Here is a 27812-nt window from a genome sequence, read left to right on the forward strand (position 1 = left end):
CTCCTCATAAGTTTCCTTCTTGCTAGCTCTTGGGTGTTATTCTATTAGAGGCATTACATTTGTGGTGCTAGGCTTCCAAGAAGATCAAGATCAAAAGTGTTACCACTTGTTTACTATAACAATTGAAAGGTATGTAACTCTAAAACCCTAATTTGTTAATTTTGAAAATAGCCTCTCTCCTTAGGGTTCTTGTTTTGCAATTCAAAGATATATGTTCAATAGTTAAAACATAGATCCAAAGTATGTTGCATGTGAACTTAGGAATTGTTTTTCTAGTTTATTTGTTTCACCTAAGTAGGAATTGTTTTAAATTGAATTGTTATAATAGATGAATTGCAAATTAGGGTTTATAGCTATTAAACCCTAAATGGCCATGTTTATCGTTTTTAGGGTTTTTGGTTCAAAGGGTTTTTCGAAAAATCCTAGCCTCCATGAACCCTAATCGAAATTAGGGTTAGGGTTTTGAAAAACCTAGCCTCCCCCCTTGAATTTCAAAATTTGCTTATAATATTAGGGTTTTTATTTTATTTTGGATAATTATTGCCTAATTGGATAATTATTGCCTAATTGGATAATTGAGAAAAATAAAGAAATTATCCTATACCCTAATTTTTGAAATCTAGAGGGATATGGATTAGGATTAAATTAATTGTTTAATTTGATTAGATAATCCTCACAAGATTTAATAAATTAATTAATAGTTAATTAATAGATAATTATTAAATCTAGTTTTGGTTTATTTTAAATTTATGGTTTAATTTTCGAAATCTTTATATAAACCCTAGAGTTTTAAAAAGGTTTAAAACACACCTTATATATATATATATATATATATATATATATATATATATATATATATATATATATTATGATCAAAAGTTAAATATTATATATGTATAAGAATTGGTCAGTCAAATCGCTAGTATGCTTCATTCACAAAGCTAGTCTATAAGGGGGGGGGGGGTATAAGGAAACTGCCTATAAAATGGTAGTTGAATGAGTGTCCACTCTCACCCACCGCTTCCTTGATTAGTGGAGGGTCGTTAGCAGAACGGATTTGATAGGACATCTAAATCTCATTAAAAGTATAATGTTATTAATGAAGTACTAGAACATTATTTTACAAAAATCCAAACTCTAGTTAGTTTAGGAAAAATGTGAAAAGTATGCTAACCCATGAAATTGCACATTATGCTTTATTGGTCGTTAGTGGAGCGTATGTGGTTAACCAGCACACTAATAGGCACTAATAAAGAGTAGTAATGGGTATCTCATAATTATCATTTTGATGGAGCGTGTGTGGGTTACCCGCACATCAATAGATAATGATAAAGATAATGAGGTTACCAAGCACATTTGCATGGTTATTCACATCTTGTTTGTGATCCTCGGTATCCCAGTCACAAATAGAAGAGCATAATCCGAGATTAAAACATGCCATTGAATAGTTTCACTGTATCTCAAAAGAATTAGGAATTTCACTTTATTTCGTCCTATGGTGGAATTGGTGAATCGTCATTCACCTACCTTTATAAAATTTACACTTGGATCTCGGCATCCCATTTCTAAGTTGTGAATCATCATAGTTGGATCCTAACCTTAATATTGTATCTTTGGGTTATTATATTGAGGTATCTTGAAATCTAACTAAAACTATCTTTCTTTTCAGATGTCTACTCCTGGAAACACTTCTGCTTCATCATCCTCCAACCACAACTTCTCTTTGCTCAACATTTGCTCCAAAGTCGCTATGGATGGCTCAAACTATAACGATTGGATGCACAACATCAAAATGGCGCTTCGTTTTGAGGACAAAGAGTATGTCCTTGAAAAGGAGCTCAAAGAGATTGATGAATCCAAAGCCACTCCTGAAGAATATGCTGCCTACAAAAAGCACTATGATGATGCTACCAAAGTGGCATACATCATGGTCACAACCATGTCCCCAGAACTGCAGAGGTACTATGAGGACTACTGGCCTTTTGATATGAACAAGGACCTTATGGAGAAATACCATAAGCGAGCTCGTCAAGAAAAGTTTGAGGTAGCCAAGTCACTCATGGCTTTCAGGATGAAGGAAGGGGAGTCGGTTGTTAGTCATGTGCAAAGAATGCAACGCTACATAGAGCGTTTGGTCAAGCTCAATATTCACTTTGATGAGGAATTGGCCATTAATATGGTCTTGAACTCATTACCCGATTGTTATGGTCAGTTTATCCTAACTTACCATTTGAACAACACCGAGCAGACATTGGCCCAATTGCACAACTTGTTGCAGACAACAGAGGCAGGAATGAAGGGTAAAAGTATAGCCTCCACTCCTGCTAGTGCCCCTGTCTTGGCTATTATACAGGGAAAGGGGAAAAAGAGGAAAGGTCCTCCTAAGCAAAACTAGAAGGGCAAGGCCCAAGCAGGCTCATCTAGTAGTGGCCCAAAAGCTAAGCCCAATGCTACCATTCCCCATGTTTCTGATCCAAAGGATGTTGATTGCTTTTATTGCAATGACAAAGGGCACTGGAAGAGAAGCTGCCCAAGATATCTGCAGGACATCAAAGATGGCAAAGTGAAGCCATCTTCAGCAGGTATTTACACTATTTCTTCTAATAACTCATTATCTTCTCGTTCATGGGTCCTTGATACGGGATGTGGTTTTCACATCTGTTCTGATTTTCAGGGGCTAAAAGAAAGTGAGGAGGTGGAGCGAGGGAGGATAAACTTGATCATGGGGAACATAAAGTCTTCACCAGTGACCAAGATCGGAGTTTATCAACTTTTGCTTAATAATGAAGTTAGATTAGATTTATTGAATTGTTGCTATTTGTCTGAGATGACGAGAAACATTATTTCATTTCATGCATTGTTCAGACAATGTTTTAAGTATTCTTTTAATGATTTGAATGGTTCAATTTCTGTTTATAAGAATGGTGTTTTTGTGTTTGAAGCTTTACCTTGTGATGGTGTGTATGAAACAGTGACTTGTGTTGATAGCTTAGGTAATAGTGTGTTTAATATTGACTTGTCTAATAGTGTAGACAAGGCATGCTTGTGGCATTGTCATATTGGACACATTAACAAGAAACACATAGCCCAACTCCAAAAGGATGTAGTGTTGGAATCATTTGACCTAAAATCAGATGATATGTGTGAATCTTGTCTTTTAGGAAAGATGACAAAATCACCTTTCACGGGATCTTGTGAAAGCGGTGAAGGTTTGTTGGACCTCATACATACTGACGTGTGTGGACCCTTCAGATCAACCACAAGGGATGCTAATCGATTCTATGTGACTTTCACTGATGATTATAGCAGATATGGCTATATCTACTTGATCAAACATAAGTCAGAAACCTTTGAAAAGTTCAAAGAGTTTAAAAATGAAGTCGAGAATCAATTGGGCAGGAAGATAAAGATACTTAGATCTGATAGAGGCGGAGAGTATCTTAGTATCGAGTTCAACGACTATCTAAAAGAATGTGAGATAGTCTCACAATTAACTCCTCCTAGGACACCACAGTTAAATGGTATGGCTGAGAGGCGTAATCGGACCTTGTTAGACATGGTTCATTCTATGATGAGTCGTGCTTCACTTCCTATTCACTTCTGGGGGTATGCCTTAGAGACAGCTGCCCACATCCTCAATCTTGTCCCTACAAAGAAGGTTGCCAAAACACCTCACGAAATGTGGACGGGGAAAGTTCCCTCGTTAGCACATATTAAAGTCTGGGGTTGTGAAGCTTTCGTAAGACGAGAGACTCATGACAAACTAGTAGCTAGAAGTGAGAAATGTGTTTTCATTGGTTACCCAAAACAGTCTTTTGGATATTTGTTCTACAGACCGAGTGAAAATATGGTCTTTGTGGCACGAAGAGGAGTCTTTCTAGAAAGAGAGCTCATATTCAAAGAGGACAGTGGGAGCACCATTGACCTTGAAGAAATTCAAGAGTTAGCCAACGAAGGAACCTTAGATGACACTAGCACTTAACCAGAGGAAACAATTCTTATTGAACCAGTTGATATTTCATTACCTCTTCGAAGATCCACTAGGGTGAGTGTGCCACCTGAGTTGTATGGTTTTCATATTACTTTAGATGGTGACACATTCATCAGTGATAGGACACTGGTAAATTTAGATGAACCAGTTACTTACAAGGAAGCAATGGTAGGCCCAGAGGCTTCCAAGTGGAAAGAGGCAATGGACAGTGAGATTAAGTCCATGTATGACAACCAAGTTTGGAATTTGGTTGATAGTGCACCAGGTCGTAGGACAGTTGGATGCAAATGGATTTTCAAGAAGAAGACAGCCATGGATGGAAATGTGCACACATTCAAGGCTCGACTGGTTGCAAAAGGTTTCACTCAAACCCCAGGGGTTAAATATGATGAGACCTTCTCGCCAGTAGCTAAGATTAAATCTATTAGGATATTGCTCGTCATAGCTGCCTTTCATGACTATGAAATCTGGTAGATGGATGTCAAGACTGCTTTCCTTAACGGGAAGTTGGCTGAAGATGTTTACATGAATTAGCCAGAGGGTTTTTTTGATGCAAAGTTTCCCAATAGAGTGTGCAAGCTTGAGAAATCCATTTATGGATTGAAACAAGCATCTCGCAGCTGGAATCTTTGCTTCCATGAGAAAGTCAAAGAGTTTGGTTTCTCTAGGAGTGAAGATGAGTTTTGTGTATATATCAAGGCTAGTGGGAGTATAGTGACTTTCCTGGTGTTATATGTCGATGACATATTACTCATCGGTAACGACGTTCCAACCTTGAAAGATGTTAAATCTTGGCTTGGAAAGTGTTTTGCCACGAAAGACCTTGGAGAAGCTGCCTATATTCTTTGGATTAGAATATTGAGAGATAGAACGAAGAGACTAATTGGACTTAGTCAGAGCACATACTTGGACAAGGTACTAAAGAGGTTTAGTATGGAAAATTCCAAGAAGGGAGAGCTACCTATCCAAAGCAATACCAAATTGAGTAAGACGCAATGCCCGAGTACAGATGAGGAAATAGCTGACATGAGTCGTGTACCTTATGCTTCCACAGTCGGATTGATCATGTACGCTATGAAATGTACTCTCCCTGATGTGGCCTTTGCTCTGAGAATGGTCAGTCGCTATCAGGGAAATCCGGGTAGAGCTTATTAGATAGCAGTTAAGAATATACTCAAGTATTTGAGAAGGACAAAGGACTGTGTCCTTGTACTTGGTGGCAATGATACTTTGAGAGTAGATGGTTACAGTGATGCCAACATTCAAACGGATAAAGATAACTTCCGTTCTCAATCTGGCTGGGTATTTCTGCTGAACGGAGGAGCAGTTACTTGGAAAAGTTCCAAGCAAGATACGATGGCTGATTCTACTTGTGAATCAGAGTACATAGAGGTGAGTGAAGCGTCGAAAGAAGCAGATTGGTTGAGGAACTTCATAAGAGACCTCGTAGTTGTTCTAACCATCCAGGAGCCTATGGAACTATTCTGCGATAATGAAGGAGTGGTTGCCTTAACAAAGGAACCCAGAGATCATGGTAAAACCAGACATATCGACAGAAAGTACCATTTCATAAGACATAGAGTAGAAGAAGGCCATCTTGTTGTAAAGAGGGTATCATCTGAGGATAACCCAGCAGACCCCCTTACAAAGGGTCTGAGTAGGGTTAAGCACATTCAGCATGTTCGAAGCATTGGACTGAGGGATGATATTAGTTTTAGTAGTTAGATTAGTTTTCTGAAACTTGTAACAAAGTAAATGTAATTGACTTTTGGTGATTAAATAATAAAGTATTATTTATGAGTTTGTTTACTGCCTTTTGTTAATTGTTTATTATTGTGTTTCATATTTTGCATGTTTTACTTCCCGAATAATATGATTATTCAAACTCCACAGTCGCTCGTACTTTTGGAAGTAAGTAGTGAATTAAGACTGTCATGAATTGGATTGTAGATTGTCTAAGGATAGACATAGCAATAGAATTGCTGCAATGATTCATGAGTACTCAGAAATTGAGATTTGAGTATTGGATAAACCCTCGCTCCGAGTATTACTTCATGTAATTCATCACGAGTAATATTGAGACGATAATATCTTATAATCTTGAAAATGAGATATATGAGTTGTAATTTGCAAGTCGGTTATACATTGGTGATACGAAAACGCATCAGTAACTTGGTGTTATAAAACGTATTGTCATGTATAATTTGGTTAGTAAAAGATACAAGCATATGAGTCAATGTTTATTCGTTCCTTTTGCCCTAACGGGAAAAGCGATATATGTGGGCCCCTCGATGATTTGGTGTTGACTTATGTGTTGGGCCCAGCCAGGACTAAATTGATGTGTTCAATTAGAAGTCCTATATCATCACAAATCAGAAATCGGGAAACAAAGATTCTGGACAAAGAGATTGATTACATTCCATGTATTATGTCTAGGGATATCTTGCAGAACAAAGGATTATATGATCACTTATCTTAGGACACGTAACCGACTGGGTCAGAGTTCGGCAACAGCTTTTGGAAGCTACAATTTGCTGGTCAAATTTAGAAGTCATACTATCAATTATAGTTACAGACTTATCCAAGTGGGAGACTGTTGGATTAGGTGTCTAAGATCATAACTATAATTGGTATGTACTTGAATTGATAGCAACACAGTCCTTTTGGGTTGCCCTCAAACCTAGCAACTGGACAAGGAAATTATGAAAGGAGAGATATTGATTTATTATAAGATTAATAAATTAATATGAATGATTTATTAATATGTTAAAATATTAATATATTAATTAGAAATCATAATGTTTAATTAATAGTTAGCGAGAAATTAATTAGAATTGATTTTGAGGTTAATTGTATTAATTATAAAGTGCAGGGACTAGTTTGCAATTATCAAATAGTTGAGTGGAAGGTTCCAGAACCTCCTTGGAAGGGAGTGGACGAAATCTATAGGGGAAACCCTAATGATTTCGTCCAAGGGGCTTGGATAAGGCCTTTGGATAAGCTTAGGCCCTACACAAAGGAACATTAGGGTTTTCCTTAAACCCTAGATACCTCAGCTATATAAGGAGCCTCATGGCTCCCAAAATTGGCACTCCTTCTCTTGAAGAAACCCTAGGCCAAAATTTCATACCCTAACCTCTCTCTTCATAAGTTTCCTTCTTGCTAGCTCTTGGGTGTGATTCCATTAGAGGCATTACATTTGTGGTGCTAGGCTTCCAAGAAGATCAAGATCAAAAGGATTACCAGTTGTTTACTATAACAATTGAAAGGTATGTAACTCTAAAACCCTAATTTGTTAATTTCGAAAATAGCCTCTCTCCTTAGGGTTCTTGTTTTACAATTCAAAGATATATGTTCAATAGTTAAAACATAGATCCAAAGTAGGTTGCATGTGAACTTAGGAATTGTTTTTCTAGTTTATTTGTTTCACCTAAAACCTATCATAATGTTGAGTAGATTCGAACTGGAAGATGTCCGTCTTGAGCAGGCTCAAGTACCGAGTCATCTGAGCTTGCTCAGAAGCAGCAAACTCAGGGCAAAAAATAGCTCTCTCTGTAAACATCTTGGTGATCTCCGTTACCGACTCGGTCCCCTGCCTCAAATCCAAGTACTCCTGGCAAAGTCTCCCACTCTACCAAGGGAACATATCTCGAGCGGAACATATTAGAGAACTGCTCCCATGAAACTGCAACTTGCTGCTCTGGGGTGTCTGAACTAGTAACCAACCTCCACCAATCCTTTGCTCCAGACCAAAGAAGGTTCCGTGTGCACTTGACCTTCTGGTCAGCTGGGCAAGAGCACGTAAAGAAGCATCCCTCAATGTCAGACAACCACCTCATGGCTATGATCAGATCAAGAACCCCGTCAAAGATCGGGGGCTTCATATTGTCGAAGTACCGGTACAGGAAGGCTCTCCCAGCTTCAATCCTTGCGGCAGCAATGGTTGCAGAGGCTGTAACAGCAACGGTCTCTGAAAGTACAGCATACTGGTCGTCAAAGAAGCCCATCATAGTGGTCTTGATAGACCCAAACAGTTCCGGTATATGCTCTCGGACAATGGAAACAACCTCCTCCCGAATGATCTCCCTAACCCGATCCTCAGTCAATCCCGGCCCATCCTGGCCACTTATCCCGACTCCAAATCCGGATCCTGACTCATATCGCCTCATAAACACCATACTGAAAATAAACCAGGGAGATATCAAATACACGCACATCATACCGTGGGAACTAACTCCCAACAAAACCCTAGGGGTTGTGACTTTCCTGCTACGCGTACGGGTCCTGTAATTCCATTACTACAGGCCCATAATACCTTCCGCACCTACCCGTATTTGTCTTAGAGGATCATCACAACCACCCTAACAACACTCCATAAAGAAAGGCTAGATATTCCTCAACTAGTCGGCTGACCCCACATAACTCATCCATGAAACTTCCACCAACCTTGCAGCACTCGTGTATGCTAATCATACATAACACTGGATCCTATAGACAGTCGAATACTTGATTCTACCCTAAGCCCACAACCAGACAAGGAACATGAAATAAGGCTAAATCAAACATTACCAGGCTATAAAATCTTAGTTATGTAAAATTTTGATGCAAACACTAAGAAACTACAGTAATGATGTCAATTTCATATAAGGAAAACCCTAGGCTATCAGACATCATATAATCAGACAATTATATCATGTAATTCATGAAGATCCCTAGCCTATCACTAGCATGTTGTTCTAACATATCACATTATCAAATAACAGTGTGGTAATTTGGGGTCTACTTACTGGCTCCGACTGATCGTACACATCGCATCCTCTCTTAATTATTTTGAAAACAATTTTGAAATTCATTTTTAAAACCTTTTCATTTCCTTAGTTTGAGAATGGATTTACACGGGTGTTCCTCCAATTCACTCAAACCAAGGCTCTGATACCAACTTGTAACATCCCAAAAATCACAACAAATTTAACTTTTAAAAACATCCCATAGTCATAAAATGTTTACAAAATCATTGTTTACAAATTAGTTATCCATATCAGAGTATCCCAAAATCATAAAGCCATAAACAGAGGATGTGTATGGTCACGCCTTCGCCTTCCCGCGAACATCAGAAGTACGTGAAACAACAACTAAAAACCATAAGCCAACGCTTAGTGAGTTCCCCCCAAAGTACCACCACATACAACATATCAAACAACAACATGCATAATCGAGCCTTTAGCATGACTGGACTGCCTGGCAAGGCCTACAGCCTATCTGGACCGCTCCCGAGCCTTCGACATGACTGGACCGCCTCGCAGGGCCTAAAGCATATCCGGACCGCTCGCCAGGCCTTCGGCCTAACTAGACCACCTCGCAGGGCCCACAACCTATCTAGACCGCCCTGGGTATCTTGGCCTTGAGCATAAAGCAGGACTACCTCAACCCAACCAACCACAACATGTCGACATACACATATCAGATAAACATATAGCCAGACATCAGACAAACAGGCAAAGTTACAGATCAATACCACATGCTAACATCCTATATATCAGGATACCAATCTAACATGTCTCTACAACGTAATAACATACTATCATGTAACATGATATACAAACCACTAGGCCGACCTTGGAGGCTTTACCCATAAGTACAGTGAGGAAGACTCACCTAACAGTCTGAACAATAGTTGATGAGGTCCCGACTCCGAATCTCAGCTCTAACCGGCACCTATTCATCCAAATGACCAATTCTCAAACACCATTCAAAATACCCAAAATACCCCTTCGCCAAACTTGGTCAAAGTCAAAGTCAAATTGGTCAAAGTCAACTGAGTCAACCCAGCCAAGTCAACACAGAGTGCGTACGCGGGGAATATCGAGCATTGACCACCATCGGGGTGGTTAACCACGTACGCACTGCGTACTTAGATTATGCAGGGTGTACGCCCAGTCTTCCCAAAACTCATTAAGAGCTTAATGCCTTAAGCTCTTACGTCTAATTTTCAGATCCAAGGCTAAAACATCCTCAAGAGTCATAAAGTTTCCAACTTTATGACTTTGCATGTCCATTAAGTGCTTAACTCAACATCTTAATACATTAAGTCCTTCTAAAGAATGCATGGAGCAAAACCAACCATTAAGACCCCATTTTTATGACTCAAGACCCTTCCAAAGGTCTGAAAGGATGACTTATTGGGTCAAGAATATGCTATGCTCATGAAACACCACATTTGGGACAAAAATAACCTAAAACCATGCCCGCAACAAGATCTAAATGAAACTTTACCAAGTTCAGAACTTTATACCTCCAAGTGATGCCAAATGAGGGCGTGTTTCTGGATCTAAAGGGCTTCACTCCTTCAAGATGGTCTCTACTTCCTTCCTTCTTCTTCAAAGGCACAAAACACACACATAAGCTTAGAAATACTTCACAAGGTGGATTAGGGTTGCAAGGTCGTTTGAAAGGGTGGAGGCTGATGGAAGGAGCCAAGGTTCGGAGTTAATGATGAATAAATAGGGTCCAAACCCTAAAGATTAGGGTTTAGGACTTCACCGCGTACGCCCTGTGTACACAAAGCGTATGCCAGCGTACGGAGCTCCGCCTTAAAAATACAAAAATGGCACAAATAGACCCTCCCATCCACAAGTCTTACATTACAAGGACCAAAATGCAATAATTATCAATATAAGGTTCAAAGATGAAAATACCTCAAAACATGATGTTACATGGTCGACAATATTTCCTTCTCATAAATGCTCTTTGGCATTCATCCTCATCTTTTCGAGCACATCAAGTTGTGTAAAAGTGAAAAAGAAAGTTAGGATACACTTCAGACTTGTTGGAAGGTTCAAAAAATGTCAAAGACAAACGATGGACCTCTGTTGTTAATGACTATGACACTACACAACTATTCATGGTGAATCTGTTCTATCTACTTTAAATGGATTTATCTTAATGTCAACAATCTTATTTCCCATGGTGTCTCATGAAATCCCATTGAGCACAACCTCAAGTTCATTAACAACCTTGGAAAAAGGTTGGTGTAATGTGAAATATTATTTACAAAGTAATAGTTCTTTGAAAATGTTGACACTTTTTCTGATGGGTTTTAGGCATAACGAAACACACTTAAAACTCTTAAGTGTGCATGTGTCACACCCCGAAACCGATGGCGGAAACGTTCCGGGGCGAAGGATGTCATGTGTAGTATCACAACAGTTGTATCATAGTAAGCGAAGTAAACACAACCATTACATTATAATAAGAATATTTACATTGTTCAAAAACATGGTTTATACATAGCAATATATATAGCAAAAGTAAAAGACGTGACTTCAGGATGTTCCGTCTTCTCCAAAAGTTGGCAAGAGAACCTGACTATTGATACCCTGAGAATACAAGCAGTTTTAAAATATCAGCATAATGCTGGTGAGTTCATAAGCGGTTAATTCTGGTGAAAGAAATGTTTCTTTGATTCTTTGAAAAGTGATTCCCAAGAAAATCCTATATTTTCTTATGAAAGAAGTTTGATTATCCATTAGTTAAACAGCCTGTTTACGAAAGGTTAAGTTATCCCAGGAAAATCCTATATTTTCCTTAAAAGTTGATAGTTGGTTATCGATTCTGAAATGAGGTGTACAAGTATCTGCCATACTTGTATCGATAGATGTAGTTTCCTTGAAAAACCCTGTTTACTTTCCGAGAGATGTATTAGCCTTATTACATAAATAAAACTAATAAAGAAGTAGTGAACTAGATCCTAAGGGCATTACTAATGCCCTCTAGTAATCAAATCGGTTATTACTTTGAGGTTAGTTCACTTGATTCATTATTACAAAAGTAAATCTCTGTTATCTAGGTTGCGAGTTTTATAACCATACATTAAACTAGATATGGCACGAAACGGGGCCAGTATCCTTTTATGACTTTGTCACCCGTAGACCTGACGGTCCCACTGTAGCTAGCAGCGAGGTGCGGGATAGTCAGTCCCGTATAGATCTATACACAATAGTCACGCTCTCCCTACAAGAGATTCTGGTTACAAGAGCTAGTCCTACACTCACGAAATCCGATGGAGTGTTACCAAGGACGTGTCTCCAATCCTAAAATAACAAACTTACAAGTAATAGTATCGAAAATCCTATTTAGGTTTTGTATAAATCCTTTATAAAATGTCACATTTTATGATAAGATTTACAAGTTCCTTACTTTAGTTATGAAAACTGTTTCTACGAGTTGATTTCTTAATCTATTGGTAAAACGGTTTTCTTAGTTAAAAGCATGCTGAACATATAATCATTCTACGCAAAATGAAATAACTTGAGCACAAGTTTCCTTGTACTTTTGCTTGTATTCCCCCTGAAAACATGAAAAACTCGGAAAAAGCGTAGGGGTATGAACTCATCGTTTGACGTAGGATCTGGGTGTATGATTGGTTACGAATGTTGAGTGTCAACCGATGTTTCGTACGCAAGTGGATCCTATTAACATGTGATAACACATATGTGTGTTAGATTTTAGGGTGTTTCATGACTAAACATGACGGGAAACCACCCTAAAGACTTGGAAATGCTTTTCGGGACCCTTATAGTTTAGGAAACACTTATATGGAAGTGTTACAATCACAAACGATTGCAAGAAAGAGTTATATAGCCACTTAAAGGAAGTTTTCGGTCCAAGTGGTTCTCGGTCCTTGAAGGGTTTTCGGTCCATGAAGGGCTTTCGGTCTAAGAACACCTTTCGGTCCATGAAGGGTTTTCGGTCCATGAAGGTGACCGAAAACTCATGATGTTTGATGCATGTGGTGATTTTTAAGGGCTTTCAAACATGCAAAGGGGTACTAAGTTCTATCCGAAGCCTTAAGTGAGTTTTAAGGTCTTAAAGGCACCTTTCTTTAGGGTTTTTGGTTTAAGGAGATGCATAGACCGAAAACACCTTTTGTTCTTGGATAAATGACGATTTCCAGGCCTTAAACATGATTTTCTACTAGATAATAAGTGCAGAAAGTAATACTTACGATATGGAAGCAAGGAAGGGTGTTTTCGGCCAAACACACACTAGTGTGTGTTCTTGAAGATTAAACCCAGAAAAGATGAAGTTAAGGGATGAAATCGAAGGGTGTTACTAGTTAGGAAGATCTAACAATAAAACAAGGTGAAAGGAATACTTACATTTTTCGAGAATTTGAAGATCAAAGTGAAGAGCTCGATGATACTTGAGAGAGAGAATGGATGTTTTTCTGGCTTTGAAAAGGAAAGAATGATCCAAATGATCATGAAATATATATATAGGATGGGGTTTTTGGTCACCTTGACCGAAAACTCTAAGGTCTTGACCGAAAACTCCTTTTTGAGGAGGTTTTCGGTTAGCTTCATGTCTAGAACTTCAACAAATTCATCCTAACACCGATTCCTTTGATGTACTAAGTTTAGAATATTCCGTTAGTCCAAAATAATATTGACGTGAACAGAAATAAATCCAAATTGATTTATTTAAACGCAAAGTCTTTCCCAAACTATCAAATTTGACGGAATTAAATAAAAACCCGAATTTGATTAACGAAAATTGAGTAAGGATAACGGAAAAAGTTTCGGGTTGTCACAGCATGCAACCTAAAACAAGATTTATGTTTTCACTATTGAACCTATAACTATGAACATCAAAATAAGTACCCTAGTAACCCTAGGTTATTTTCGAAAATCACATAAAATGGTTTAGGATTACATAGCTTGTTGTTATTGTTGGGTTTTAAGCACTATAACACTCCTATGGTGCACATGAAACCCTAGATGCTTTGGATCTATGTTTTCTCTAATTATACATGCATTTTCAATTTTCCAAAGCATACATCCTAACTAGCATACAAATTGACAATTGAACAATACAACTAGTTAGATAACTTATCTCTTAGTAGGACTTGTAGTTCTTGGCCTTTGAAAGCTTGAGCACCTCAAATGTGATGCTTTTAATGTGTCACAAACACCAAATGCAAGAGGAGGATTGAGAGAATAAGTTACTTAGCACAAAAACTATATCACTCTCCTAGAATGATGGTGTAACCGATTTTGGTTCTAGGGGGGTCCTTTTATAGTGTAGCAAATGCTAGGGTTACACCTTGCAAACCCTAATGACCTTTCATATTACTTAGGCTCCATGGGTTAAACCTCCATGGACTATCCATGGACTATGTCATTGGTTTAGCCCATCCTAAATAACCATGGATCATTAGCCCACACTATAAGAATCATTGATTTACATAATCAATCCCTACATATTTAATTAGTCTTTTTTTATCACAAAATTAATTCCAAATTAATTCTTGATTAATACTAATTAAATAAAATGATTTCTCAATTAATATATTATACTTCTAATGTATTAATAAATCATAAATAACCTTATTCTTAAAAGTCCATCCTATCAAATTGCACTGGTGAAGGCAACCCAAAAAGATCATGCTACTATCGGGTCAAGTACATCCCAATTATAGTTATGGGCTTAGACACCTAATCTAACAGTCTCCCACTTGGATAAGTCTAATAACTATAACTGCCAATGCAACTTCAAAATCCGATTAGCAATCGTAGCTCTCAAAAGCCGCTGTCGAACTCTGACCCAGTCAATGACGCGTCCTTTAGATAAGGGATCATATATTACTCTGTTCTCAAGATATCTATGCGGACAAATACATGGAACATATTCATACTTATTGTCCTGCAATTTGTTTCCCGCATTCCGATTCGTCTGACATAGAACATAACTGAACACATCAATTTAGTTCTGACCGGGCCCGACACATATTCAAAACAGAATCATCGAAGGGCCCAAGATATCGCTTTTAATCCTCTTAGGATAAAAGGAACAGATAAACTTCGACATTATATGCTTGTACTAACTACTCATCAAATCATGCACAACGACATGTTTTATAACATCAAGTTACTGATGCGTTTTCATGCCATCAATGCACAACCAACTCGTAGTCAACAACTCATATATCTTGGTTTGAAGATTATATGATATTATCGTCTCACAATTACTCGTGATAAATTCCATGAAGTAATTCAGGTGAGAGCGGGTTGAATCCAATACTCAAATCTTATTTCAGGAGCACTCATGAATGGTGTAGCAAACTTTTGCTATGTCTAACGCCTTAGACAATCTACAAGCCAACTCATGACAATCTAGCCTCATTACCTACTTCCAAAGTATGATCGAATGTGGATGGTTTGAATAATCTTATTATTCTGGAAGTCAAAACATGCAAAGTGAAACAATAGTAAATAATTGACACAAGACAGTAACTTTACTTATAAATAAAACTCCTTTTATTTAATCATCAAATGTCAATTACAATTTAGCTATTACAAGTTTCTATTTATCTAAATACTAAAACTAATATCGTCCGTTAGCCCAATGCCCCTTGCATGTTGCAAGTGCTTAACCCTAGTCAGTGCCTTTGTAAGGGGATCTGCTGGGTTGTCCTCTGACTATATCCTCTTCACCATGAGGTGTCCTTATTCTACTTGATGTCTTATGAAGTGGTACTTTCTGTCGATATGCCTCGATCTACCATGATCTCTCAGTTCCTTGGTTAAGGCAACCACCCCTTCATTATCGCAGAAAATCTCCACAGGCTCCTTTATGGATGGTATGACTCCAAGGTCTCCGATGAAGTTTTTCAACCATATTGCCTCCTTCGATGCTTCGCTTGCTGCTATGTACTCTGATTCGCACGTTGAATCAGCTACAATCTCCTGCTTGGAACTTTTCCATGTTACTGCTCCTCCATTCAGGGTAAACACTCAGCCCGACTGAGAGCGGAAATTATCTCTGTCGGTTTGAAAGTTGGTGTCACTATACCCTGTCACTCTCAAGTCATCACTACCACCGAGGGTAAGGACCCAGTCCTTAGTCCTCCGCAGGTACTTAAGAATGTTCTTAACCGCAGTCCAATGAGCTTTACCAGGATTCCCTTGATATCTGCTGAACATGCTTAAAGCAAAGGCCACATCAGGACGAGTACAAGTCATAGCATACATGATCGAGCCCACAGCGGAAGCATATGGTATTCGAATCAGCTCTGCCATCTCAGCCTCTGTACTCAGACACTGAGTCTTACTCAGTTTGGCATTGCCTTGGATATGTAAGTCACCTTTATTGGAGTTCTCCATGCTGAAAGGCTTCAACACCTTGTCCAAGTAGGTACTTTGACTAAGTCCTATTAGTCTTTTACTCCTATTTCTCAATATCCTTATCCCTAGGATGTAAGTAGCTTCCCCAAGGTCCTTCATAGTGAAACACTTCCCAAGCCAGGACTTAACCTCCTGCAAGGTTGGAATGTCATTTCCTATGAGTAGTATGCCATCCACATACAACACCAGAAAGCTAACTGTGATCCCACTAGCCTTGACATACACACATGACTCATCCTCGCTTCTCGAAAATCCAAACTCTTTGAGTTTCTCATCGAAACAAAGATTTCATCTGCGAGATGCTTGTTTCAATCCATAAATGGATTTTTCAAGCTTACACACTCTTTTAGGGTACTTTGCATTGACAAAACCCTCTGGCTGACTCATGTAAACATCTTCAGCCAACTTTCCATTAAGGAAAGCGGTTTTGACATCCATTTGCCATATTTCATAATCATGAAATGCAACTATGGCTAGCATAACCCTTATAGATTTAATCTTCGCTACTGGTGAGAAGGTCTTATCATAGTCAACTCCATGAGTTTGAGTAAAGCCTTTCACAACCAGTCGCGACTTATATGTGTGTACTTTCCCATCCATGTTGGTCTTCTTCTTGAAGATCCATTTGCACCCGACCGTCTTATGACCCGGTACATTGTCAACCAAGTTCCAAACTTGATTGTCATACATGGACTGAATCTCGCTGTCCATAGCCTATTTCCATTTTGCAGACTCGGGGCCTACCATGGCTTCCTTGTAGTTGTTAGGTTCATCCAGGTTTACCAGTGTGTTATCACTGATAAATTTATCACCTTCAGTTGTTATATGAAAACCATATAACACAGGTGGAACACTAACTCTACTGGAGCGTCATAGGGGTACGGATTGGTCAATCGGTTCAACAGGAGTTTCCTCCTCAGGTTGAGTGCTAGTGTTTGGGGTCCTTCATCGCTTAACTCTTGAAGCTCTTCAAGGTCAATTTTACTCCCACTGTCCCCTTAGCCTATGAGTTCTCTCTCGCGAAAGATTCCTCTCCTCGCAACGAAGACAACATTGTCACTCGGTCTATAGAAGAGATATCCAAAGGACTTCTGTGGGTAGCCGATGAAAATATATTGCTCACTCCGAGGTTCGAGCTTGTCGTGAGTCTCGCGTCTCACGAAAGCCTCGCAACCCCAAACTTTGATGTGGTCTAACGAGGGAACCTTCCCTGTCCACATCTCGTGAGGTGTTTTGGAAACCTTTTTGGTAGGGACTAGATTAAGGATATGGGCGGCAGTCTCTAAGGCATACCCCCAGAAGGAGATAGGTAACGAAGCTCGACTCATCATGGAACGAACCATGTCTAGCAAGGTTCGATTGCGCCTTTCAGCCACACCATTAAGCTGTGGTGTCCTAGGTGGCGTCAATTGTGAAACAATTCCACATTCCTTAAGATAGTCTAGGAACTCAATACTAATATATTCTCCTCCTCGATCGGATCGTAGCATCTTTATTTTCCCACCCAATTGATTCTCCACTTCTTGCTTAAACTCCTTGAAATTTTCAAAAGTTTCCAACTTATGCTTGATTAAGTAGATATAACCATACCTACTGTAATCATCAGTGAAACTCACATAGAAGCGGTTAGCATCCCTTGTGGCGGTTCTGAATGGTCCACACACATCAGTGTGTATGAGATCCAATAGACCTTCACCCCTTTCACAAGTACTAGTGAAGGGTGACTTGGTCATTTTTCCAAGTAAACAAGATTCGCAAGTGTCATCCGACTTCAAGTCGAATGACTCCAAGACTCCATCATTTTGGAGTTGGGCTATGCGCTTCTTGTTGACATGTCCAAGACGACAATGCGACAAGCATGCCTTGTCCAAAACATTGGACGAATCAATATTCAACACATTATTTACTAAGTTATCTACAACTATCACAGTTTCATATATACCATTGTAAGGTAATGCTTCAAAAATAAAATACACCATTATAATAAGAATTAATACTACCAACTTCATTATTAAAAGAAAAGGTAAAACCGTGTTTATACAAACTGTGAAAGGAAATAATATTTCTCGCCATATCGGCCGAGTAACAACAATTATTCAAATCTAAATTTAAACCATTACTAAGAAATAAAGAATAAACTCCAATCTTTGTTACAGGTGACACTTTCCTATTTCCCATGATTAAGTTTATCTTCCCGTGCTCCACATCCCTACTTCTTTTTAGTCCCGGCAAATCAGAACAAATGTGAAATCCACAACCTGTATCAAAGACCCAAGAATTAGCATGTGATGAGTTATTACATTGAATAGTGTAAATACCTGCAAAGGAGGGCTTGATCTTGCCATCCTTTATGTCCTGCAAGTACTTGGGGCAGCTTCGTTTCCAGTGCCCTTTTTCATGACAGTGGAATCACTTTGCATCCTTCGGATTGAAAGAGGGATTAGCAGAACCAGCTTTGGTCCCACTGGAAGAGGATCCATCAAGAGAATTTCCCTTGCGGCTCTTGTAGGGAGCCTTCCTCTTCTTTCCCTTCCCATGTCCAATTGACAGAACAGGGGCAGAAGTAGTAGTAGTAGGAGTAGACATAACCGACTTGCCTTTCAAGTTACTTTCTGCAGTTCTTAGAAGGCCTTGAAGCTTGCTAAGAGTGAAATCCTCCTTTTTCATATGATAGGTCATACGAAACTGATCATAACAAGAAGGTAAAGAGTGTAGAATAATATCTATGGCCAACTTTTCATCAAAATTGACATTCAATTTAAGCAAGCGGTCCACAAATCTCTGCATCTTTTGCAAGTGGGCCGTGACGGGTTCTCCATCCTTCATTTTGGTTGTGATCATGGAGGCAATGATCTCATACCTCTCCTGCCGAGCACCTTGATGGTATATTTCCATCAAATCTTGATACATTTCAAAAGGATAGTAGTCCTCATAGGACTTCTGCAGCTCAGCAGTCATGGTAGCAATCATTAGACACGATACCTTTGTCGCATCCCTCTCATGAGTAGTATGTTCAGCGATTTGTTCGGGAGTAGCAGTGGTGACATCAATCTCCTTAAGTTCTTTATCTAGGACATATTCTTTGTCCTCATAGCGAATAGCCATTCGGATGTTTCGAATCCAGTCATTGAAGTTCGAGCCATCAAAAATGACCCTCCCACATAGTTTCATGAGGGAGAAAGAGCCCGAAGGGATTGCGTTGGAAGCATTGTTTGGGATAGACATCTGAAAAAGAAGAAGAACAAAGTTTAGATTAGATGATAGTCCTTAATATTACACCCAAATGAAATATTAAGGCTAGGACCCAACACAATATTCTACAATTACGAAAAGGGATGCTGTAATCCAATTGTAAAATATTCGAACTCAGTTCAGCTCCCACCTTCGGTCTTGATGATGACGACATACAGGAAGTCAACAAGCTCAGCCCTTCTGATGATGACCTCATGATGTTTGATGAGGAAGAGGAATCCAACGGTTCTCAACATTCAACTTCCAAGCCAAAAGAAAAGAAGAAAAAGAAGAAGAATGTTGTCACCAGGAAGGAGTTCATGAGCTTACAAGCCAAAGTTGATCAGATCCTAACTGCGGTCAACCCTACTCAACCGCAACCAGAAGACACACCGGGACCGCAGTCCCTAATCGAACGTATAGAGCGTCTGGAGACAAAGGAACGCTTGGCTGCTGAGAGAATTTCTCTGAAAGTGGAGATGGGGATCCGGTCTCTTGACAACAACCACAAGGCAGATCACAAAGACTTTATGGCTGCTGCAGAACGCCTCATCACTGAGGTGACCGCAATCAAAACGGATCTCCAAGCAGCCATCGCGGATCAAGCCACGCAGTCTCAGAAGCTGATAGATGAGACTCACACTGCTTATGAGTCCACTATCTCCGTTCTTCAATCGACCATCAACAGACTGCAACGATCCCTGTCCTCCAACTTCCATGGTCCTGAGATCCTCCAGCTCCTCCATTCCAAACAATCAATAGTTGGCCGAAACCCTCAAAGCTCAATTCCAAGAGGTTTTTGCCAAGGTTGATGGACTTAAACAATGGCTTGAGGAAGCTCCTTCGTTGCATCCATCAAGAGGGGGAAGTGAAGAAGAAGAAGTCCATCACTCTGATCACTCCATCTCCCAACATCAGAGCAACCCCATCATCACAGAAAAAATTCCCACCCCACAGCCTTCACCGCAACCATCTGATCACACTCCACCACATGACACTCCACCACAAGAAAAGGCTACTCCACAAAAGCCAGAGACTCCTCTTCATTTCAAAAACCTTGCGGAGAATATGTCATCCCCAAGCTCAACAGACTCCCCTGCCACCGCCCAAAGGAAACATGATTGGAAGGCAGCCAAACTGGCTGAACTCATTTGGAATGAATGCGGTTTTGATACGGTCATGGATGAATCCTTGATAAATTCTTGGATCAATCCGCACCGCAGGCTGCTGGATGAAGACTACCGACCCCACCTTACCTACGCTGAACCCCCCTCGGACGGTTACTGGGATGTACCAATTTCACCAAATGCCAAATTCTTCACAGTATTTGAGCAATTCGACCGCAGCCTTCCTGACCACAAGAGACTGCCAATGGAGTTTGAGAGACTCAGTCTTTTTCACGCTAAACATGCCTCCTCCATTGAAAATATATGGTCTAACGATAGACCATCCGCAGTCAAGAATTACAAAGTCCGGAAGTTCATGAAGGCTGACTTCATCCAGTACACCCTCACGAGAAGGGAGCATGACTACGTCCGCACCCAGGCAGACTTCCCTTGCATGAATTCGGAAGAAATCTTCCTCACTTCCAAGGTGTTCCAAAACAAATCAGAAAAGCACCCAAAAATGAAGATTGCGCTTGAAAAGGCTAACTCTTTTATGAAGGATACGGTCTGTGACTTTGCCAAGATAGATGCGGATATCTACCCCACCATCCTCAAGAAGTTTGACCTCCCACCTCTTGAACCTGTGCCAATGCCTACCGAAGGCTTTCAAGAAAGATCTCTAGGCGCAACAAACTTTCCTGAACTTGGAGTCATATTCAAAAGGAAGACTAACAATGTCAAATACTTCATTCCTATGACTGCCATGCATCGCCTCACCAGGAAACAACTTGACATCTGCCGAACCGCAGTTGAAAGATCGAAGCACACCACCGCAGAAGTCAAGTTCGAGATCTCAAGAAGAATCACCTGGCTGGAAAACGTCAGCAAGTTTTGGTGGATTCTGATCAAGTTCCTCAAACTTGATAGCTGAACCGAAGTTAAAGAGGTCACTTAGGGGGAAATTGTTGAATCATGAAAGTGACCCTCTTGAACTTCAGCTACCGCAACCATTTCTACTACCGCAACGGTTCAGCACCCGTAGTCATATTGTTCATCAGCAACCGCAACCGCAACCGGAGTCAATCTTCCGCAGTCAATTTAGCTAGATTACTTTACTTGTCTTTATTGTAATACACTCTATTGTCCAGTATGCCTTGCATGGCTACTTATATAGATGTAATCTAGTGCTCTTCATGAGACTCTATAAATAAGAGCTCATTCTCTTGTATTCAATACGGATAACTTATGCATCTATTATGAATACATTTCTCTGAAGTTATCTTCTCTATTTCTCTATCCTTCTATTCTTCACTTCTTACTCTCAATTGTTACTAGAACATAACTGATTATAACCTCTCTCCGGAGCAAGTATTTGAGACTTAATCACTAAGTTTGATCTACCTTATTAACTCGGTTTGAATGCATTCCTTGTTATGAATCAACTTATGTGTATACTTGATATAACAATTGTTGTCATTTCTATTTCTTTACATTTCCGCAACTAACTCTCTAACTAGTTAACTCTAACTTATTAATATTATTGTTGAGCTTTCAGATCCTTTGAGATTAACTATTCCGCAATCTACTTGTTCTAACGTTTTGTTCAAGTGTATCTCTAAGTTTTTCTCTCAACAATTGGTATCAGAGTCATAGTGGTTGCTTTTTGAAAACGGAACTCTGATTTTCCAAAAGGCTTTCTATACCACTTAAGCTCATTTCTCAAAAAAAAAAAACAACTTCAAAATGGCACAATCGTTATCTCTGAACGTTTCCAACAGTGTTGGTGGTTCTAACCGAGCCCCAATACTGGTAGCAAATGAATATCATCACTGGTCACAAAGAATGGAAAGGTACTTGAGAAGACTTGGTAGAGATGTATGGCGATCCGTAGAAGAAGGACCACATGTCCCAGTCCTTACACCTGTTCAAACCGACGACGCTACAACCAGATTAGGAGGAGGTCAACCAGTCATGAGCCGTCCCACCAAGGATGATCTCGATAAAATGGAAAATGATACTGTTGCTTTTTATGAAATCTCCTGTAGAGTTGCTCCTGACAACTTCGATATTATCATAAATCGCAAATCAGCAAAAGAGATATGGGATGTTCTCAAGAACTTGTACGAAGGCTCAGAACAAGCACAAGACAAGAAGCTTACAACCGCACTCAATGAGTTCAACAACTTCAAAGCTCATACTGGCGAAAGTTTGGAAGACTCCTTCAAAAGGTTCAACCTGATAGTCACCAAGTTATCCAATGCGGGCACCATCCGCAATAACCATGAAACCAATCTTCAGTTTCTTAATGGTTTGGGAAGACATTGGACTATGGCTAAGATGATAGTCCAAGGCGATAGAAAGATTCACTCTTTGTCACTCTACAAGCTCTATGGAGAGCTGCAAGCACAAGAATCCACCGTACTCAAAGACTGTGCTGACTTTAGAGGACCACTTGCTCTCATAGCACAAACTCCACCGCAGTCACCTTACTCTTCCTCGTATGACACTCCACCGCAGTCATACGAAGCTGATTCAGAGTATGATGATGAAGAAGAATTTCAGAAGGCTATTGCTCTGGTTAGCCAACAGTTCAACCGTCTACCACCTCCTTCCTTCCGTAAGAATCAACAGTTCAACAAACCTCCATTCAACCGTAACTTCAGTTCCCAGAATAACCATTCTCGATATCCCAAAAGTTCTCATCCACCACCGCAATCTCAAAATAATCAACCAAAGGAGGTACCGCAGTCTCCTCAAACCACTGACTCCGGTACTCCTTCAGAAGACAAGATTGATGTTGTAATTTGTCACAAATGCAACAAAGAGAATCACTTTGCAAGAGATTGTAAGGCCAATGTAGTGAAAGACAGAGCATTCTACCTTAGAATGGCTCAAGAGTTGGAAGATAAGGAAAAAGCAAGGGTATACGTGGCCCATGTCAAAAGAGACCATCAAGTTTGGTCATCCGGAGACGAAGATGAAGCCATCAGCAATGTCAAAGGAAAAGGGAAAATTTGCATGCTGGCCACTGCGGATGATGATGGGTCTACAATGCTGAACAAGAACTACTGCTACATGGCAAAGGATGGAACTCTAAGCATCGTCGAACAGGTAAAACTCATGATCCAAACTCTAAACTATAGCATGCATGACTGTCAACCCTACATAGATGATCTTAATGACACGTGTGCTGCCGTCCTTACAGACTATAATAAAGCCTTATATGAGAAGAACATTGCGTCCCAAGAGATGTTCCACGTAAGAGGACGACTGGATAACAAAAGACTTAAGATGGCTATGTTAGATAAGGACCTAAAGTTAGAAAAAGATGCAAGAATGTTAAGTGAAACCCAATTAGAGATAGCTTTGAACCAGAGAGATTTAGCTCAGAGCGAAATTGTACGCTTAAATCTCTTAATTGAAAAATTGTTTAATGAAAGTGAAGCTATTGAAAATTTGGTGAACAATGGAACCGTGGACAATACATACAATTGGGGTTGGTCAAATGGATATCCTACCGCAATGGATTCCTCACCCCGGTTCAACAAAGACAGACTGTATGTCCCTCCTGACCGAGAATTTCATTTCCCAGTCAATGACAAGACCTTTCCCGAAGATATCAAAACTCACTTCGGTAGACTGCATACTCTAAGCAATAATTGTGTCATTGAGGAAATTGTGCCTGAAGTTTCGGGTCACACATGTGATCTAATCCCTATCTGTGGCACCATCTACCCAAATTCTCAAACATCATCCGTAGTTGATGAAGAAATTGTCATTGAAGGTCCCGAAGTCTCAAAAGACTTTCCACCGCTGTCCTCAGACCGCAGTGAATCACACTGTAGCCAAAAGTTCCACAAAAGTCCCACTGCAGTCTCAACTCAAACATACTCTGCAGTAGTTAAAACGTCACTACCGCAGTCCTCAGCAAAAGGAACTGTGACTCTTCAGGCAATTCATCATGAATTACCTATAGAGAACTTTGAAGTGGGACAATGCTCTCAGATCCCAGAATCTTCAAGTTCAGATGACTCAAGCCCACGTTTTCACAATCATTCTAAGAATTCCAAGAAACCGCAGTTGAACAACAATGATTGCGGTTCACCAAAATCCTTGGCCAAAAAGGCCTTCAAAGAGGAAATTAGATCTCGAGGCACAAACAGACAAATTTTTTCAAAAATTAAGAAGCATGTCAGAATTCCAAAGTCCAAGAGTCCAGAAAAATTTGTTTTCTCACACTACATGTCAAGAAACTCTCCTACCAAGAAAACAAACAATAAGGAATGTCAAGTTTCATCAGTCATTCCTAGTTCCTCTAACAAAAATCAAAAGAGTGTGAAGTCTTTTCAAAACAATGGTTTTCAAGTGTATTCCTTGGACGATTCAAAATGGAAGGGTATCTTACCCATTCCAACACTTTTAAAGTCACATCAGAATTTCAAAAGATGGAAAGGTATTCTACCAACTCCACCAAAAAGAACTCAGAGATCTACACGTGCCAAATCTTTTCAAAAACAAACTTTTTCAAAACCCAACAACACTCATGTCAGGAGTTACCCGGTAACAAGTCCAATTTATCTTTTAAACCGCTGACCAAACATAGTGTCAGATCAAAAAACAAAACCTCTTTTTGTAGATGTCAGTGTAGTTGTCAGAAGGATTTATCTTATGACAAATCTAATCGGAGTCAGAAACCTCTTACTCTTTCAAAAACTCACAACACTCCAGAAACACATGCATCATTCAGAAACACATCAATTGCCAAGAGACCTGTCCCTGCAACCTCGATCCATGCATCATTCAGAAACACATCAGTTGCCCCAGGCTCCAAACTAGTTTGGATGCCTAAACTAACCGTGTAATTCTTAGGCTTTGTGCAAGGAGGAACAAGAAGATGAGTGGTTAATTGACAGTGCCTGCTCCTTGCACATGACCGGAAGGTTAGAGTACCTTCGGGATTTTAGGCCAATATGTAATGGTGGAAATGTCACATTCCGCAACAATGTGAATGGTGTCATCCGCGGTTACGGTGTTCTCACTACGGGGAACTTTTCCATTCAGAAGGTTGCTTATGTAGAAAGCCTTAAACACAATCTCATCAGTGTTGGCCAACTATGTAAAGCAGGACATCGTGTTGAATTTGATGATCAATTTTGCTACGTAATGACAAGTGACAGAAACACATGCCTGATCAAATCCCGATCCGAAGGTACCATGTACCCTTTGGATGTCTCTTTGATCATTGGTAGACCGCAGTTGTGCTTCCTATCCAAAGCTGTATCCGAAGTCAGCTGGCTATGGCACCGCAAGCTAGCTCATCTCAACTTCAGGTACATCAACAATCTAGTCACCGGAGAACTAGTCCGCGGTCTCCCTATTCTCAAATTCAGCAACGATACTCTCTGTCCGGCTTGTGAATGTGGTAAACAATCCAAAGCAAGTCACCCTCTGATAATGGACTCTTCTATTTCTGAACCACTGGAGCTATTGCACATTGATCTCTGCGGTCCATCAACCATAGCCAGTCTCCACCACAAGAAGTACATACTGGTTATTATTGATGACTATACACGCTTCACATGGGTCTTCTTACTCAGACTCAAATCAGAGACACCGCAGATTTTCATCAACTTCATCAAAGAAATCGAACTTCAGATCAAGCTTCCAGTTAGACCATCCGCAGTGATAATGGCACTGAGTTCACTAATCATCTTCTCAACAGTTTCTTGGCGTCAAAGGGCATCACTCACAACTTCTCAGCCCCATATACACCGCAACAAAATGGAGTAGTTGAAAGAAGGAACCGCACACTAGTAGAAGCAGCCAGATCCATGCTTAACTTCGCCCATCTTCCTCTCTACTTCTGGGCTGAAGCTGTAGCAACCGCATGCTTTGTCCAAAACCGAAGCATTGTGTGCAAACGCCTCAATAAAACACCATATGAGGGCCTTAACAACCGCAAGCCAAATGTTCGCTTCTTTCATATTTTTGGGTGTAGATGTTTCGTGATCAACAACAGAGATCAACTCAACAAGTTTGCACCGAAGTCTGATGAAGGCATATTCCTTGGTTATTCCACTAACAAGGTTGCTTATTGAGTGCTCATCAGGAGTACAAGGCTGATCATTGAAAGCTTCGATTTGAAATTTGATGATTCTCACATCCGCAACGCCCCTCCATCCACTGAAACCACTGCAATCATGGAAAGCGATATTCCTGCCTCTTCAGGTCCCTTAAATCTAGTTGAAGTCAATTATGACGATCTTTTCGACCCTGTTGAAACGGCGAAACTATCCGAGGTTCTTGTGTCACCCGCAGCTCAACAACAACACGCTGATGTTTCTGGACCACCTCTATCTGAAGTAGCATCTCTCAATACTTTCACCTCTCCGGTTGAGGGGGAAAGCTCTACTCCGGATCAAGCAACAACCGTCGAGGTTCCAGTACCTGATGCTGTTCAAAGTTCCACCCGCAGAGAAGCATTACCATCAAACGTATCTTCGGATTCGGATGATAAAATCATAGAAAACATCGACACTAGAACCAATCCAAGGATTATCACTCTCCCATCCGCAGTCCAGGGGAAACCTTCTCAGGTTCCAGAGGAACTCCCATCAGCAATCCAGGGGGAACCTCTCCCCACTGTTCAAGAAAACTCCACTCTCGTTCCAACAAACCAAGATGATTCAGCAGGATGTTCTCAAATCCAGGGGGAACTGCCATCTCCAACCGCAGATTCTTCTGATATTCAAGATATTCCCTCTACCGCTGCTGCTGATCATCTGCAGCCCCGTCTACATGTATGGACGAAGGACCACCCACCAGGTCAAATCATCGGCAACCCATCCGCATGCATCCAAACTCAATCTTCCCAGGACCTATCTGACCACTGCCACTACGCATCATTCATGTCCTCGGTAGAGCCCAGAACGATCAAAGAAGCATTGCTTGAACCTGACTGGATAGCTGCAATGCAAGAAGAGCTAGAAGAATTTCAAAGAAACAAAGTTTGGCAGCTCGTTCCAAAGCCACGTGGTCACTCCATTGTTGGCACTAGATGGGTGTTCAAAAACAAGCTGGATGAATCTGGTGCGGTAGTCAGAAACAAGGCAAGGCTAGTTGCAAAGGGGTATAGTCAACTTGAAGGCATTGACTACGATGAAACGTATGCTCCGGTAGCACGCATGGAAGCTATCCGGATCTTCCTTGCATACGCAGCCCACAAGAACGTCAAGGTACACCAAATGGACGTTAAGAGTGCCTTTCTCAATGGGGAACTAAAAGAAGAGGTTTATCTTCAGC

The sequence above is a fragment of the Lactuca virosa genome, chromosome 1 (assembly GCF_052849685.1).
Source record: "Lactuca virosa cultivar CGN04683 chromosome 1, Lactuca_virosa_CGN04683_v6, whole genome shotgun sequence".
Lineage (NCBI taxonomy): Eukaryota > Viridiplantae > Streptophyta > Magnoliopsida > Asterales > Asteraceae > Lactuca > Lactuca virosa.